We start from the raw sequence: 18,501 nt of genomic DNA on the forward strand, positions 1-18,501 counted from the left end.
GATGATTGTGATATCCTCTTGTTGGGTCATTCCCTTGATGAGTAAGAAGTGGCTTTCCTTGTCTTTTTAAGTTACTTTTTGTTTGAAGTCTGTTTTACCAGATATTAGTATAGAAACACCTTCTTGTTTCTTATTTCCATTCATCTGGAATATAATTTTCTGCCCTTTCACCCTGAGACGATGTCTATCTTTAGTGGTGAGGTAGGTTTCTTGAAGACAGCAGATTGAGGGTTCTATTTTTCGGATCTACCCTGTTATCTGTAACTCTTGATGGGTGAATTAAGGCCATTAACGTTTAGGATAATAACTGTGAGGTTTGATTTAATCCCTGCCATACTGTGGTGCTTTATGGGATCTGGTGTTTTCTTGTACTTCATAGTTCTTGAGTATTCTCGGGGGTTAGTTATTGTGGTCTAATTCTTGTAAGCTCTTGAGGTTGGATGTTTGACTCTTCTTTGTGAACAACTCCCTGAAGTACTCTCTGCAGGTTTGGTTTTGTATTCATATAGTTGAGGAGATAACTTTTATTGGGGAAAGTTTTCTTTTGCCATCTTTTATGAGGGATATTTTTGTTGGATATAATATTTTGATTTGGAAGCCATAGTCTTAGATTTTGCAGTATTATATCCCAAGCCCTTCTGGCTTTCAAGGCATCCATTGAGAAGTTTGAGGTAATTCTGATGGGATTACCTTTATGTTTAATGTTTGGATTCTCTCTTGCCACTTTTAGGACTTTCTCTTTGTTTTCATTGTTTATATTCTTAATGATAACATGTCTTAGAGAGTTTTTCCTTTGATCCAGTCTGTTGTGAGTTCTACTAGCTTCTTTTATCTTGAGGGACTTTCTTTTGAGAGGGTGGGAAAGTTTTCTTTGATAATTTTGTTGAATAAGTTCTCCATGTCTTTGGCCTGAACTTCTTCCCCTTCTGCTATACCCATGGTCCAAATGTTGGGATGTTTAAGGGTATTCCACAGTTCCCTCATGTTCTATTCACAAAAGTTTTGAACTTGTTCAAGGTTTTGGACTCATGAGCTGTTTCTTCTGTCTTGTCTTCTAGTTCTGACTTTCTGCCCTCCACACGACTGACTCTGTTCTTGAGAGCTTCTAGAGAAATTTGGACTTATTCAATTTGGATTATTATTTTTATTACCCTTTCTATATAGTAGCCATCTCTATGTGAAATTTCCTTTTCAGGTCATTTTCTGATTTTCTTAATGCTTCTTGTAATTCATCCTTGAATTTATTTATGTCTTCATTGAGCTTAGCCAGCTGAGTCTTGAGGTCCCCTTTTTCTTGGCTCTCCTTCAGATCACTTAACTGTCTTTAGAAGACGCCCTGTATTTTTTTTTTTTCTTTTAGATCCAACTTACAGAGAACAGAATTCACACAATTTTTACTATTTTGTTGATTTTCTGCAAGTTTTGCCAATTATTTGGCTAGGGTCACATACCTTGTGCCTTCATTTTGGGGTTTTGATCCCACTGTCTCATCTATGTTTTGACTAGAGACTTTCATTGTGAGACTAGGCAACCTTGTTGGGTTTCCTTTCATTTGATGTTTTGTGTTATTCCTTTTGTTCTGTGGTCTGCCCATCACAATGTGGGAATCTTATTTAATTCAGGAGGAAACTGTAGTTTACCCTTGAAGTGTCTTCAGTGATTGTTCCCTTTTATGTTTGACTACATTAGGCGTTTCATGGCAAGGGGGCCTCTATGCTTAGGTGGGAAGAGTTGGCACAGTCCTGGAGGGACCTGGAGACTTTGTGGTGGGGCCTACTAGCCAGTGGTGGGGCAGGGGAATGGGACTGCAGTCTGGTGATGTGGTAGGGGGTGGGGGAATAGGATGGCACAGTTTGGTGGTGTGGCAGGGTGGAGGAGATGGTATGGTGCAGTCTGGTGGCCTGACTGTGTGTGTGTGTGTGTTGGAGGGTCATGAGACTATTGGTCTGGTGTCAGAGCAGTGGGAGGGGAAATGTGACTGCATGGTCTGGTGGCAGGGCAAAGCGTGGGGATGAGATGCATGGTCCAGTGGTGCAGAGTGGGGAGTGGAAATGCAGTCGGTACTACAGTGAGACAGAGCCAAGGGATGGTAATGTATGGTCTGGATTGGCCCACACAGTCCTGGTGTAGGGGGAAGGGATGGGACTGCACTGTTTAGTCATGTAGTGCCATAGGGGGAAGGGGTGGCGGTCCCAGTGTTGGAAAAAGGGAGGAAAGCCACCAGAGGGAGGAAAGAGAGCCAGTTGGTACAGGGAAAGATAAGAAATGCCTGGCCCAGATCCACAGAGCCTGCAAGTAGCACATGAATGAACCTGGTCCATGGCATGGGCTGATGTGGCAGCCGGGCTGGCTTTTTGAGGGGTTTGGGCAACTGGTGGGCTACCCAAGACTGTGAGAATCAGGAAATTCCCTACTGTGCTCCCACAGAGGAGGAGCTGGAGGTCTGCTAGGACCTGCTGATCCCCAAAACCCCACAGATCTTATCTGCTATTGCCCTGCGAGATGAAACTTGGTTAGGAGCATGCCATGTTGACCAGAAGTGAATAGAAACTTCTGTAGAGAATAAATTGCATGACCACATTGCTAATTAAAATTTTAAATTTGGGGCTGGAGAGATGGCTTAGCAGTTAAGGCATTTGCCTGCAAAGGCAGAGAATCCCAGTTCGATTCTCCAGGACCCATGTAACTCAGAGGCACAAGGGGGCACACACATCTGGAGTTCATTTGCAGTGGCTGGGAGCCCTGGTGAGCCCATTCTCTCTCTCTCTCTCTCAAATAAATAAATAATAAAATATATTAAAAATTTGTATAAAACATTCTAAATTTGGGCCAGGCATGGTGGTGAATGCCTTTAATCCCAGCACTTTGGAGGCAGAGGTAGGATGGTCCCCATGAGTACAAGGCCTTCCTGAGACTACATAGTGAATCCTAGGCCAGCCTAAGCTAGAGTGAGACACTACCTAGAAAAACAAGATTAAAAAAAAAATATCTAAAGTTTGAGGGATTTGGCCATTTCCATGGCCTTCTGCACCCTGGCGACCTGGCCATTACCACCCCAGTACTGACTGCCACCCTGTTGCTGAGAAATTCCCTTCTTAAAGTGCCCTCTGCCTTAGTGATGTCCCCCCTGCCACCCAATACATGTTAGTGACAACTTTGTTCCCTGTAAGAGTCAAACCATGTACACCATTAGACTACTGAAGATGAGGAAGTCTGGTGGGTGAGACCACATAGGCTGGATCAAGTGCTTGGCATCGGTGGGGGCCATAAACAACATTATTGAATGCTTGATTTCCTTCGTTTCCATCTGGAGCCAGGGACCAAGCCCAAACTCTTAGAGAAAAAGGTTGTTGTAGTCTGCTGTGATTCCTGTAGGTCAGCAGACATAGCTCTGGGGGCAGGAGGCAACCGGAAATGCTGGATCATTGCCACAGAAAACATGAAGGCAGGAAATAAAATCTGGGACCCGAACCATATAGGCAGAATGGCAGTCACTGCTTAGGAAGAGGTTGCACACCCTCTTGGGTCTCTGCCCATAGGGACCCTCATCAATAACGTTTAAAGTGAACCCAGCTGAGGAGCCCAGTATACCCTATCCGCAGGGTCCTGTGGTATACTGCTGAAGACTATGAATGGAACAGCTATTATCCAAGTGCCCTCTGAGAGGCAGAATCAGGTGCTTGATATGTCAGCCTGAGCTAGAGTGAGACCCTACCTTGAAAAACAAAACAAAACAAACAAACAAACAAAAAAATATATATATATATATATATATATATATATATATATATATATATATATATATAAATTTATGTATAGTATTCTAACACATCAGAAGTGTTGGATGAATACTTTGTGACATTTAAACTTGGTCAGAGTCATAAACTTCATTTGCTTCCATTTAAGTTTTCACATGAATTTCTTGTAGTACAAATTAATCATTGGCAATAAGTTTAACTGTTTTGTAAATGAAGGTTGATAATCTACATACATAATTATAAAAAGAAATAGACTGTTACTATGTGTAAGATGTGGCTCTTAAAATGTGTAATCAATTGAGTAGCATGGAAATTTCTTGCTATGAGGTCACTGAATAACAAGGTGGCATATGATGTAGGTCTTGAAGGAATTACTTTGGTTGCTATGGAAGAATGGATGCAAGTGGAAAAAATGCCCAAGAATCATTAGTTCCAAGGTTTAGAGTGCCTAGATACCCTCCCCCCACCAAATAACTGAGTGGCAATAGTAATGAAGATGGAAAGAAGAGGGTAGATGATGAAAAACAAATGACCTGCATTTTGTGGTTGCTCTTGGACACCTGCTTCTACTGATTTTAAAAAGAAAAAGGACAAACAACAAACTCGGAAGCATTAATCTAATGCTGAGCATGACACATGATACCCAGTGCCTATTACTGTATTAAAGTTAGGACTGTTAGGTGACTATCCAAGAGTTTGGAAGTCATCACAGTCCAAACAAAGAGGAAACATCTGAATGAACTCAAACATCATAACTCTTCTCAGAACAAAAGGGAAATCAAGTTACGGGGAAAACTACTCCTAAAATTAAAGAAAATGGCAAATATTGAGAAGCACACTTTTTAGGAGCAGAAACCTGTGAGTAGAAATCTAGGGAACAAATGTTATTTCAGGGAACCTAAGCAATAGTTCATGCATTGCTAAAAGTCAAGGCTAGAGATGCCCACACTTCTGTGTTTAAGCTTTGTCAGGTTCTCAAAGTGAGTATCAGAAGAAACTCTTCATGTATCTGGCAGAGACAGAGGAAAAGGAGCAATTTTGAAATCTATCAGCCTTCTGTTTAACAAGGTCAGTGATTCAGAGGAAGTACTAATGAAATGCTGAGGTTTAAAGGGAACATAAATAGCCTAGAGGAGGGGAAATGTACAAGTGTAGTCCAAGGAAGCCCTCCTGCACCACCTAAAGGGAAGAAAACAAAAACAAAAACACAACTGAGAGATATTTCTGAAGCTCACAGATCAAAGGTCTAGACTCAAGAGACTAAGACATAATTATAGAACACACATACACACATCTGTTTTATATGTGTGTGTGTGTGTCCATATATACACAAATATACATACCTACATATATATGTAGATATATATGTAGATATATATATATATATATATATATATATATACACACACACACATATATACATACAAATACATATGTATATATGACTTATAGAATGCTTCTCCCCTCTTCATACCTTATCACCATATTGTAAAGGTTTCTTTACAGCAAGGTCATTTAATTAGTATTCCATATCCAGCTATCAAGAAACTATTATAAGGCATACTATTATTGGAGAGTGTGCTGTAGGATTGGACCACTTATGCTTCTCATGTCTAGGGTTCTTATCAACTTTGGTAAAGAACTGAGAATGCAGACTCAGAGAAGGGCGAAAGTATGAGATTTAGGGGGAGTTGAAATAAGTGAGAAAACTAAGGATGTGAGGGCAATCTGGCTGTGACATCTGTCACTCCATTGATTGCCAGGGTTGATTCAGCTGATCTGGCTGGCTAGGTGGGTGTCCCCATCCTTCTCACTGCTCCGTGTGTGTCCCTCCCAAAGCGGTGTGCTCAGCGGAAGAGGACCACCTCCCCTGAATGGAGGAGGATTTGTCTTTGGTCAAGGCTATAAGAGTAGCTGTGCTCCCCTGCTACAACCTCCAAACAAGCTGTCAATAGAGAAAACTAGGCAGGAGAGCCCAAGCTAACAGTTCTGCTTCCCAGCCTGGCTGTAAAGGTGACGGAGAGCTAGACAAAATCTCCCTCACACAGATAACGGTCTGTCCAGAAAAGATGCCTCTGAGAAAGGGGCTCACTTCAGTAATTCAGGTCCATTTATATGAATCAGGGATCCAAGTAGAATGGGTCTCATCACCAGGATCACGTGTGTGGGAAGGATCCTGATTAGTTTGTGGGCCAAAAGACTGACACAAGACTGTCCATTCCAGATCTGTTAAGCCCAGATGAAGTTGAGAAAGAAACAGGAAGCTCATTCTGAGGGATTCTTGCTTTCATCTTGGATGACACTGAATCAAACTTGAGAGTTCTAATCCTGCCGGAGCAGAGAAGGTGGCATCCATGTTTATGTGGGCCAATCTCTAGTAACCCACCTAGCAGAAAGAACATGCCTTCCTCCTAACCCATATCAAAACCAAATGAAACACAATTTGAAGAGGAATTACACATTAGTCCTAAACTCTGGCATGGTGGAGATGTTGGAAAATTAATACAACTCTAATGACTAGTCTAATGTCTCTCATTTATGCAATGGATAGCTTACAAGAATATGAGGACACTGTAAATAGATGAACATTCTAAGAAAGAATAAGAACATAAACAAATACTGTATACAAAGAGCACTCAAACATAATTGAACAATTTCTGAAATTGTTTTATAATAGAAGGATGACAAGCTAAGGTAAGAATCTTTGAGCTTGAAGAAATCTCAATAAAAACTCATGAAACTTAAAAGCAAAGAGGAGAAAGAGAGAGATAATATAAGTAACAGAACAGAATGTCAAAGAAATATCTCACTCTACAAGAGCAGGTACAAATAATAGGACTACCAGAAGAAGAAAAGAACAGAAGAAATATTTGAAGCAAGCAATAAATATTGATAATGTCCTCATAGATGAAGCAAACAAAGAACACAATGACAATAAGGATTAACTATTATGACACAAATCCAAGCATAACCCAAAACTATAGTGATATAATACTTTCAAATTGTAAAAATAAAGTATAAAAGAAAATAATGCTAAAAGATGTCACAGAAAATAAAATCTGGAAAAAAAGAGGACAGAAGAAGAGCAAGGAGGATGAAAACACTGAACCAGGAGCCACGAGCAAAGGGACAGAGCAAGGTGGAAGGAAGTTCTTTAAGGGAGAAATAAAAGAAGGGTAGGGCAGAGAAGGTCTGTGGGTTGCTTGTGGTGTAGGAGAAGACAACTGTCTGGAGTCTTTAACCCCCAGGGTGGCTAGATCTCCTGCAGAACTCCTTTGGGGAAGTGAGACTCCAAGTCAGCAAGGGTGACATCTGGGAGGAAGCTTCCCTTCCTCTTAGCCCAGGAGCTAGAAGGCATAATTACCATGATAGTACACAGGACTTGAAGATCTTAGAGCTACTCTGAATGTACAATGAAGAGGAAAGAGGACTCTCTTTGAAATCTCAATTACCATAACAAAAGGTGGCTGTAAATTTCTAGAGTAGAGCTTGGCCTGTTGAGAGAGGGAAGAGTTAAGAGTTCTGAGACTCATACAAATAAACAATATATTTGACATCTACAGAGAACTTTATCCCACAACAGCAGAATACACATTTTACATCAGTTTACATGCAAAATTTACCAGGATAAATCTCACTTTGAGATATAGAACACTTGTAGCTGGGCATGGTGGCACACACCTTTGATCCCAGCATTCCGGAGGCAGAGATAGGAGGATTGCCATGAGTTCCAGGCCACCCTGAGACTCCACAGTGAATTCCAGGTAAGCCTGGGCTAGAGTGAAACCCTACCTTGAAAAACAAAAACAAGACGAAACAACAATAGCAAAAAAAAGAAACACTTGTTAAGAACTGGAGAGATGCGCTAGCAGTTAAGGCTTGCCTGCAAAGCCAAAGGATCCAAGTTTAATTTCTCAGGACTTAACAAGGTGGCAGGCACATGTGTCTGGAGTTTGCTTGAAGTGGCTGAACCCTGACATGCCCATTCTCTATCTGCCTCTTTCTCTCTCTAAAATAAATAAATAAGTATATTAAAAAAAAAAAAACACTTGTAAATATACAGAATAACAATCATACAATGTTTTTCTTCAATGAAATTGAGTTAAATATAAAAATGTGACTGAGGACATACAAAAACTTGCAAATTCAACAGCATATTTTAAAAATAACACATGGATCAAAGAAGAAATCTACAGAGCAATTAAAAATTTTTTTTTTTAATTTTTTAAAATTTATTTATTAGAGAGAGTGAGAAAGAGAGAGAAAATGAGAATGGGCATGCCAGGGTCTCTAGCCTCTACAAATGAACTCCAGATGAATGTGCCACCATGTGCATCTGTCTTATGTGGGATCTGGAGAAACCTGGGTCCTTAGATTTCACAGGCAAGCACCTTAACTGCTAAACTTTCTCTCCAGCCTTAAAATATTTTTAACTTAAGAAAAACACTGCTTATCAAAATGTGTGGGTTGTGGTAAGAGCAGTGCTTAGAAGGAGATTAATAACATAGAACACACAGATTGTCAGAATCAGGGTTCATAATGGACAGAGAGCTTCTTGAATCTAACACTTTATTGTAACAGAGGAGAGGGAAAACAGGTGAGACAGAGAAAAGAAAAAGATAAAGGAAATGTTTGTACCAAAGAAAAAAAAAGAGAGAGTGGGGAGAGAAGGAGAGGAAGAAAGAGGAGGGCGGGTGTTGGGGGCGTTTGCATGCACCTGAGAAGCAGAAGATCCAGAAATAGGGTGAAAGGAAGACAAACTCGGGGGTGTGTTTTTGGGAAATGTAGCGGGAATCTTGGGTTTCCTTGCCAATACAGCAATATATACTGATGCACAAATAAATTTGGTGCTTCCCTGAATCCTTGTTTTAGAAATTCAGAGACTTAAAAATTCACAGAGGAGAGTGTAAGGTTTGAAGAGACTTTGTCAGGCACAGGTAGGGCTCTGCGTTAAAGCAAGCTTAAACTGTCAGACACTACTAAGGGCCCCAGACTGTGGAGAGGTCCCAGCAGCCTGAACTCCTGGACACATCTCAGGTCCCAGACTGGCATTCCTCTCCCCATTTTCAGGGGTTGCAGGGAGCCTGGACCCTTGGATAAAAATCTCAGACACCAAGATCAGCAGGAAGCAGGCCATTCCCTCTCCAAGCCTGGGACACCTGGACATCCTGATAAGACAGGTTTCACTCATAGCCCTGTGACCTTTGGCTAGTTGCCTAGGAAACTCCTTATATAGTATCAGCCAGAAGCCTTCACACAGCCCATCCCCCCTGCCACTTGTACCCCATGCCTTTTCCCACCACTACATAGATCACCTGACTCTCTTCCTAGATGCTGGAATGAATGTCCCTGGGAACCAGCAAGCAACCTTTGAATCCACCAACCCCTTTAGGACCCTCTTCCCACTCTCCTTAACTGCTTATAAAAACTCAGTCCCCTGACAAATAAACAAGCTATTCTCTGAAGCAGTCTCCTAGATGTTTCTTCCCATTGTACTCACAGCCACTCAAGACCCTGCTCCATGAAGGGACCAAACTGATGCCATGACAGGCTTCAGTAATGCACTACCCTAACTAGGCCTAAGTTCCAGTTTCCCAGAGAGGCAGACAAGACTTCTAAGAAAGGGCAGGCTGTTAGACAACAGTAATCCTGATATGTAGCGGGAAAAGATAACTGTCCAGGGCCTGAGTCAGGTCCTGGAGACATGTCCCTTTCATGCTTTTTGCAACCCTTCTGCCCCAACCAATCAGAGATGCACAGCTGTAATTGCTACTTGCCTAACCAATACTTTTAAAAATTACCTAACCCACCTGAAAGTCTCCTAGACCTAGCCCACCAAAACCTTAGGACCAATCAAAAGAGTGCAAGTACAGGTACTGTTCCAATTAGCCAATCATGTTAGAAAAGACTAAGCCCACCAAAATTCCTCTAGCTGTGTTTAAAGGGAGCCTGCGAGCTCTTCTTGCAGTTGCCATTTTGCATGAGTAGTTGACCCCTGCATGCTGGCTGATTCTGCAGAATAAATGCTCTTTGCTTTTACATACTATTTGAGTCAGGGGTCATTCTTCAGTGATTCTCAGGCCCTTACATTTGGGGGCTCATCTGGGATTGCTGGGGCCCTCTCCAGATTCTATAGTGGAGCATTTCCAGGAGAGCACTTGGTTCTCCATCAATCGGTGAGTTGGGGCACCCCTCTGTACTGTGTGTCTTTGGTCTGCTCTGCCCTTTGTTTCATTTTCAGTAAATCTGGCATCTGGGCACAATCTGGAAGCTAACAAGCCAGTAATTACTTCAAGGCCAGGGGGTTCTGAGGATGCTCTGGACCCTCTTCTGGTGGAGCTGAAAAGCTCCAATTTGGCACAGCCCATTCGCAGGATAGGCTGCCATCTTGTGGGGCTGGAAAGCTCCAATCTGGTAGAGCCTAAGAGCTCCAGTCTGACTCTGGTGTTAAATGCTGATGGGTCCTGTCCATCTGGCAGATCCTGTTTATGGGATAGGCCACTGTCTGCTGTATTTTGGTTTCTTTTTTGCTTCCTGGGAAACTCATTTTGTTGTCTGTGTCTTGTTTGTCCTTTTCTGGTTTCTTGAAAGTTTCACTGAAAGGTATTATGGGACAGGCAACCCGTTCCATTCCACTGGACCTAATCCAGTCATATCTCAAGGATTTCAGATGCCTGGTGGACAATCTAGGTTTAACAGTATGGTCAGGGAAAATATCTTTTGCAGGAATGAATGGCCAACTTTCAATGTTAGATGGCCAGATGGAGACAGCTTCCACCTCCCCACCATTTATAAAGTTAAAGGTATCATGTATGGGAGTCTTAGGCATCCTGACCAGGTCCCATACATCACAGCCTGGCAATACCTGAAAGCCCCCCTACTTGATTGAGTCCCTTTGTGCCACGAGCCTCAGCCATCCTACCTGTGAAGGAATCTAAACTGCAGGAGGATCATGTGTCACCAGTCTTGCCCCCCTCTGCCTCTGAGGAGGACCTCTACCTGCCTTCCTATCTACCTTCCCTGGCACTAGAACCCATACCACAAGTGGTAGCTGCCAATCAGAGCCCCAGGGAAAAGGGAGGAAACATGATCAGTCCTCCCTATCTATGAGCCTGGACTGCAAGACAGGAAGACCCCCACTGTGGTTGTGCTGCCCTTGTGAGCAAGAGACCCCTACCCCCTGATCAGGACAGCCAACAGTTCACGGCCCATATCCCTTTATTCACTAGTGACCTGTATAATTGGAAGATGCAGAATCCAAAGTTTTCAGATTAAACTCTTGGCCCTCCTAGACTTGATAGATTATATAATGATAATTCACAAACCCACTTGGGCTGACTATCAGCAACTTTTGCAGGTTTTCTTTATAACAGAGGAAAGAGAACAGATTCTAGCTGCTGTCTACAAGCTAGTTCCTGGACATAATGGCCAACCCACGATTGTACAGGCTGTCATGGATACAGCCTTTCCCTTAGCCTGCCCTGGTTAGGACCCCAACAGCCCTGAAGGTAAGGAGAGACTCAAAGCCTACTACCAGATTCTGATGGGGGTCTTTGAGAGGCTGTTAGGAAGTCCACAAATTTATCTAAGGCAGGGCAGGTTATACAAGGTAAGGAGTAAAGCCTTGGGTCCTTTGTAGAGAGGCTACTAGAAGCCTACTGGACCTATATGCCTCTGGGCCCAGAAGCAAGAGAAAACCAGTCTGCTGTGAACATGGCTTTTGTAAGCCAGGAAGCACCAGATATCTGCAGAAAACTCCAATGACTGGATGGTTTCGTGGGTAAGCAGATGTCAGAATTTGTAGCAATGACAGAAAAAGTTTATAATAATAGACAGACTCCAAAAGATAAACAATCTAGAGGCATAGCCAAAATACTACTGGCTACCATGGGAAAATCTGACCCAAGGGAATTAAAAAAACATGGCTTATGGGAGAAAAGGGGGCAAACCAGCCCCACAATTGAGAGGGAAAGGACAACACCAACACCATCTCCAAAAAGACCAATGTGCTTATTGCAAAGACATGGGACATTGGAAAAATGAATTTCCATACAGACAAAGGGACAAAAGTCCTAAAATCCTGGAGATAGGAGAACTCAGTGACTGAAGGAATCAGGGCTCATGTCCCCTCAGTTCCCCTACTGGGAAACCAGTAGACTTTCTAGTTGACACTGGGGCTCAGCATTCTATCCTGAAACAGCCCATGGTATTCCTGTCCACCAAAAGGACATGGGTCCAGGGAGCCACTGGGACAAATCAATATTCATAGACTACCCGAAGAGAAGTGGACTTAGGAATGGGACAGATATCCCATTCATTCATGGTTGTCCCTGGGTGCCCATATCCACTCTTTGGGCAAGACCTTTTGACTAAAATGGAGGCACAAGTCCATTTCAGCCCTGAGGGAGTACAGTGTCTTAATCAGAGTTGGCCTGTTCATGTGTTAATTGTGTCATTGGAGGAAGAATATAAACTCTATACCTCTCCCTCCCAAGCCACCCCAAAAGCCCATATCTGAGGGAACTATGGGAAAAGATTCCAATTGTATGGGAAGAAAGATATCAGACTGGGCTAGCCAACCATTGGGTCCCAATCATGGTCCAACTGAGGGCTAATGCCAGTCCAATCCAAGTCTGCCAATACCCTATGCCGCAAGAGGCCAAACTAGTAATAACAACTCACATAAACTGACTTTGGGAACAAGGGATATTAGTACCTTGTCAGTCCACCTGGAATAATCCTCTCCTGCCAGTAAAGAAGCCCTACTCCAATGACTGCTGGTCTTTGCAGGATCTAAGGAAAATTAATAAATGGATAGAGGACATCCACACCACAATGCCAAACCTGTATACTCTGCTAAGCACTCTGTCATCTGAACACAATGTGTACATGGTGCCAGACCTCAAGGACACATTCTTCAGCCTGCCATTGGCCCCGGCCAGTCAGCCTCTATTCAAGTTTGAATGGAGTGATCCAGAACATGGATTCAATGGACAGTTGACTTGGACCAGACTGTCACAAGGATTTAAAAATTCACACACCATCTTTGATGAGGCACTCCATGAGGAACTGGGTGAGTACTGCCAGACCCATCCCCAAATAACCCTCTTGCAGTACATAGATGGCCTTCTTATAGCAGCCTCAGATTAAGAAGCCTGCTGCTCAGCCACAGAGGCTTTGCTGAGAGAATTGGACCACATGGGATACCGAGTTTCAGCAAGAAAGGCACAGCTCTGCCAGAGGGAAGTATCTTACCTTGGGTACATACTCAAGGTAGGCCAACACCTGTTGTCTCAAGTCCCCAAGGATACAATCATCAAAATTCCCCACCCCAGAACCTGGCAAACAGGTACATGAATTCTTGGGGTTGGCGGGGTTTTGTAGACTCTGTATATCCAGATTCACAGAGATTGCCAAACCGCTCTATGAGGCCATGAGGGGACAGAAAAATTCCCTTGAATGGACCCCAGAAAGGGAAAAGGCTTTTCTCCAGTTGAGAAAGACCCTCCTTGAAACCCTGGTATTAGCTCTGCCAGACATACACAAACCTTTCCATCTTTATGTTGACAAAAACAAAAGCATAGCTAAGGGGGTATTGACTCAAACTCTTGGCCCTTGGAAGATGCCAGTTGATTACCTATCAAAGAAATTAGACCCAGTAGCAATGGGATGGCCCCCATGCCTCTGAATAATAGCAGCCACTGCCTTATTGGTCAAAGACTAAGATAAACTGACTTTGGGCCAAACCCTGAGAGTCACTACTCCTCACATTATTGAAGATGTGCTAAAGCAGCCCCCTGAATGTGGCTAACTAATGCTAGACAGACTCATTATCAGGCTTTTCTTCTCAACCCTCCCATGGGTCCAATTTGTCACCAGTCAGGCCCTCAATCCAGCAATGCTGTTTCCTGACCTGCATCTGGACAGTCCCATACATGTCTGCTCAGAGATCTTAAGCAGTTTACAAGGCATCCGACCAGATCTCACAGATGTTCCCTTTAAAGGGGCAGAGCTGGCCTGGTATACAGATGGAAGCCACTTCCTTAAGAATGGTGTCTAGTATGCAGGAGCTGCAGTGACAATGGAAGAAACAACTGCATGGTCAGAAGCCCTCCCTCCAGGTACATCTGCCCAGAAAGCTGAATTGATAGCCCTGACCAGATACTCGCAACTAGGCCAAGGAAAGAGACTTAATATTTATACTGATAGCTGCTATGCTTTTGCAATAATCCATGTTCATGGGGCCATTTATAAAGAAAGGGGACTATTGATAGCATAAGAAAAAACCATTAAAAATAAACTGGAGATTTTGTACCTCCTGCAGGCTATATGGGTCTCCAGAGAGATAACAATCATGCACTGCCATGGTCACCAGAAAGGGGAGGATCCTACTTCTAAAGGGAACAACAGGGCTGACAAGGCAGCATGAGAGGCAGCCCTCCAGGTCACTACTATTCTGGTGGCAAAATTTCTTCCAATGGTGTGCCAAAATTGCCAGAGACACCAAACTACACTGATTCAGAACTATGGAGGAGTCAGACCTGCATAGCAGCCTATAAAGATCAAGGATGGTATAAGACTCCTGACAGAAAGATTATCCTCCCATTCGACTTTGCTAACCAACTCATCAAACAAATGCATCAATGTACTCATCTAGGACAACAGAAGATTGAGGACTTACTTAGACTTTCCCACCTTAAAGTTTTTGACTTGAGACAAAAGGCAGCAGAAGCCATACCCTGATGCCATGCCTGCTGACTGGTAAAGGAAAAAAGCAAAGTTTCTTGGTTGGGAATCAGGAAAAGAGGAACCCGACCAGGAGTAAATTGGAAAATTGACTTTACAGAGATAAAACCTGGTTTATATGGATACAGGTGTTTACTAGTGTTTATAGACACCTTTTCATGATGGACTAAGGCTTTTTTTTTTTTTTTTTTTTTTTTTTTTTTAAGAATGAGACTGCCACAACTGTGGCCAAGAAACTGTTAGATGACATCGTTCCAAGGTATGGTTTACCTGTTCTTTTGGGGTCAGGCAATGGACCAGCCTTCATTACACAGATAACCCAGTTAAAATTGTGGGGACAAATTTCAAACTTCATTGTGTGTATCATCCCCAGAGTTCAGGACAGGTAGAAAGGTGAATCAGACCCTAAAGGAGAAACTAACTAAATTAACCCTTAAAACTTTGCCCTCTTCTGAGTTTGAAACTTCCCATATACCATGGGGCTGACCCCTTTTGAAATCATGTATGCAAGGCCCCCATCCTTGTTGCCCAATATAAAAGCAGAAATGTTAATTGAATTTGATGATGAAACATTCCTTTCCTCTCCCCTCTACAGGCTTTATTTCAGGTGTAAGAACATCTCTGCCCTCAGCTGCAGGCCATCTATGAGAAGGCACCTCCACCTACATCCCACAGGTTCAGGCTGGGAGATCTAGTTCTCATCAAAAGACACCAAAAAGAGACTCTTGAACCTGGCTGGAAGGGACCCTGACCACCCCAACTGCTGTAAGTTGGACGGCATCCCTGCTTGGATACATCACTCCCACATGAAGCCTGTTGACCCACATGCAGATCCAGATGACTACAACCCTGAAGAAAAGCCAGGACTGTGGCAAGCCATTGCGCACCCTTAGGATCCATATAAACTGAAGATTTGTGATTTGTAAGCTAGAGACTCAACAATGACGCTAAAGATGTTTATGGTTATGTTTCTTACTACATTTGCTTGCTGTTCAGAACTTTGGGTGTTCCCCATGAATCTTCCCCCCTCCCATTGCCATAACCCACATGAGCCTTATAATTTCACCTGGATCATCTCTAACACCACCACTGGGACTTAACTCCACCTCCCTGGTGGCCCCACCATATACATGGTGGCCAGAACTCAACGTAGACTTATGTGCTATTTTTAAAGGGGAATAGGAACCCAGTGACCAACAATGCTTTCCCACTTTTGGGTGCACTTATCTGGCTAGGAGGCAATGAAATCAAGCCTTAACCATCTATGTTTGTCCTGGGCATCGTCTGACAAGAGAAAAAAACCAATATGTGGGGCCCTAGGCAGTACTACTACACCTCCTGGGGATGTGAAACAACTGGCACATTTACATGGGCATCTGCCAACAAAGACACAGATTTAATTACACTAGAGAGGACCACATGGAGGAAGCATATAGGAGAACACCTTATGAATGGGACATGTAAGAAAAAAACAATGCAACCCCCTAACCATCAGATTTATAGAGGAGGGAACAATGACTCAAAATTGGACATCGGGACTCAAACTATATGTAATGGGGACAGATTCTGGTGCTCTATTCACTATTAGACAGGCAGTTGATCTAATGCCCCCCCCCCCCAGCCCCTAGGGACCAACAAAGTGTTGGCTCTGCTTCAAAGACCACCTCAAGAACCACAGACCCTCCCTAATCATTCAAATCCCTCTTCCCCAACACTGAACCAGTGACTCATGTCCCTCCACTTAACATTGGGCCACTGGAACTATTGGAGGCAACTTATAAAGTCCTAAACTCCTCTAGGCCTGAACTTCCTAAAGCCTGATGGTTGTGTCTTAACCCACAACTCCCTTTCTGTAAAGGCATAGCAGTACCAGAAAATTATTTCACAGTTGCAGAAGCAATGGCCTGACATTGGCAACAATCAGGAAAAGGAAAAATAACCCTTTAGTCAGTGACAGGAAAGGGACTCTGCATTGGAGATCAGATTCCCCAAGCCTACTTCCATCTATGTAACCAAACCCAAATTCCCATTGCTCCAGGTACTTAATTCCCCCAAAAGATAGATGGTGAGCTTGCACTACAGTATTAACCCCCTGTGCCCATGCCTAGGTCCTCAACTACACAAACGACTTCTGTGTGTTAGTACAGCTAATCCCCCGGATAGTCTGCTACCTCGACCAAGGTATTCCTTCACAATTATAGCCAAAGAGACAGGAAAAATAAGAAATTGTTGCTGCTGTTTTATTGTCTTCTCTTCTAGGCCTTGGCTTAGCTGGGGCAATAGGCACTGGCACTGGCACCTCCATGCTAGAAAATACCTAAGATCAGCCATTGATGTAGATTTAGAACAATTAAAAAAATAAATCACCCACTTACAGGATTCTCTCTCCTCCCTAGCTTAGGTAGTACTACAGAACAGATGGAGACTAGACCCACCATTCCTCCAACAAGGTGGTCCCTGCACTGCCTTAAAGGAAGAATGTTGTTTCTATGTTAATCACTATGGTGTTATAAAAGAATCCATGGCCATACTTAGAAAAAGACTACATGAGGGCTGGAGAGATGGCTTAGCGGTTAAGCGCTTGCCTGTGAAGCCTAAGGACCCTGGTTTGAGGCTTGGTTCCCCTGGTCCCACGTTAGCCAGATGCACAAGGGGGCACACACATCTGGAGTTCGTTTGCAGAGGCTGGAAGCCCTGGCACGCCCATTCTCTCTCTCTCTCTCCCTCTATCTGTCTTTCTCTCTGTGTCTGTCGCTCTCAAATAAATAAATAAAAGAAAGAAAAAGACTACATGAAAGAAAATTAGAAAAAGAACAATCTCAAGGATGGTATGTTCAATTGATCCCCTTGGTTAATGACTTTAATTTCTGCCCTAACTGGTCCCCTTATCCTTTTGCTGCTTTCCCTCACCTGTGGACCTTACATCATTAATGCTTTGGTTAAATTTGTTAAGAATCACATAGCCATGGTACAACTAATGGTTCTGAGACAATAATACCAACCTTTAGATACATCTCTAGGATTAGATGTGGGACCATACTCAAGGGGGAATGAACAGACCAAACTGATGCCATGACAGGCTTCAGAGTAAGGTGCCACCCTAACTAGGCCTAAATTCTAGTTTCTGTAGAGGTAGACAAGACTTCTAAGAAAGGGCAGGCTGTTAGACAACAGTGATCCTGACATGTAGCAGGAAAAGTTAACTGTCCAGGGGCTGAGTCAGTTCCTGGAGACATGTCTCTTTCATACTTTTTGCAACCCTTCTGCCCCAACCAATCAAAAATGTGCAGCTGTAATTGCTGCTTGCCTAGCCAATAATTTTAAAAATTACCTAACCTGCCTGAAATTCTCCTAGACCTAGCCAAAACCCTAGGACCAATCAAAAGAGTGCAAGTGCAGGTACTGTTAAAATTAGGCACTCATGTTAGAAAAGACTAAGCCCACCAAAATTCCTCTAGCTGGGTTTAAAGGGAGCCTGTGAGCTCCTCAGGGTTGCCATTTTGCATGAATGGTGGACCCTGCATGCTGGCTGATTCTGCAGAATAAATGCTCTTTGCTTTTACATGCTATTTGAATCTGGGGTTTTTCTTCAGCAATTCTCAGACCCCTACACTCCTCAGTCACCTGGACTCCTTCGGGGAGCCAGTACACAACAACCCCTGAAGAAGCAAGCACCCCACAGCTGGGGCCTGAAAAGGGACTCTGAGACATGCTGAGGGTGAGTGCTTTCCCAGAGGGATAATTGTTGTCTAGGGGGACATTGGCCCCCTGTGGCCTTACCTCCATGCTCTGAAGGCTGGCAGGTTTCTCTTTCCTCAACTTTCAGTTTGCAACATCATGAGGGACTGGACACAACAAACTGGCAACTGATGCCTCTTGGTCAAGACCACTTTTTGGCATTGACTGAAGGCCACTAGTCCTCTGCCTGGACCCTGACAGCCCATTTAGGCATTGGCAAAAACTTTCAGTCTATTTCCCTCCAACACAAAATGCCAAT

General features: G+C 43.3%; 1 pseudogene; it reads left to right on the top strand.

Annotated features, from left to right (window-relative positions):
* The window catches only part of LOC101612269, a 39,039-nt pseudogene extending 20,872 nt beyond the window's left edge, over positions 1-18,167 (top strand).
* Positions 18,168-18,501: the final 334 nt, after the last annotated feature.

Source organism: Jaculus jaculus, chromosome 1 (assembly GCF_020740685.1).
Source record: "Jaculus jaculus isolate mJacJac1 chromosome 1, mJacJac1.mat.Y.cur, whole genome shotgun sequence".
Taxonomy (NCBI): Eukaryota; Metazoa; Chordata; class Mammalia; order Rodentia; family Dipodidae; genus Jaculus; species Jaculus jaculus.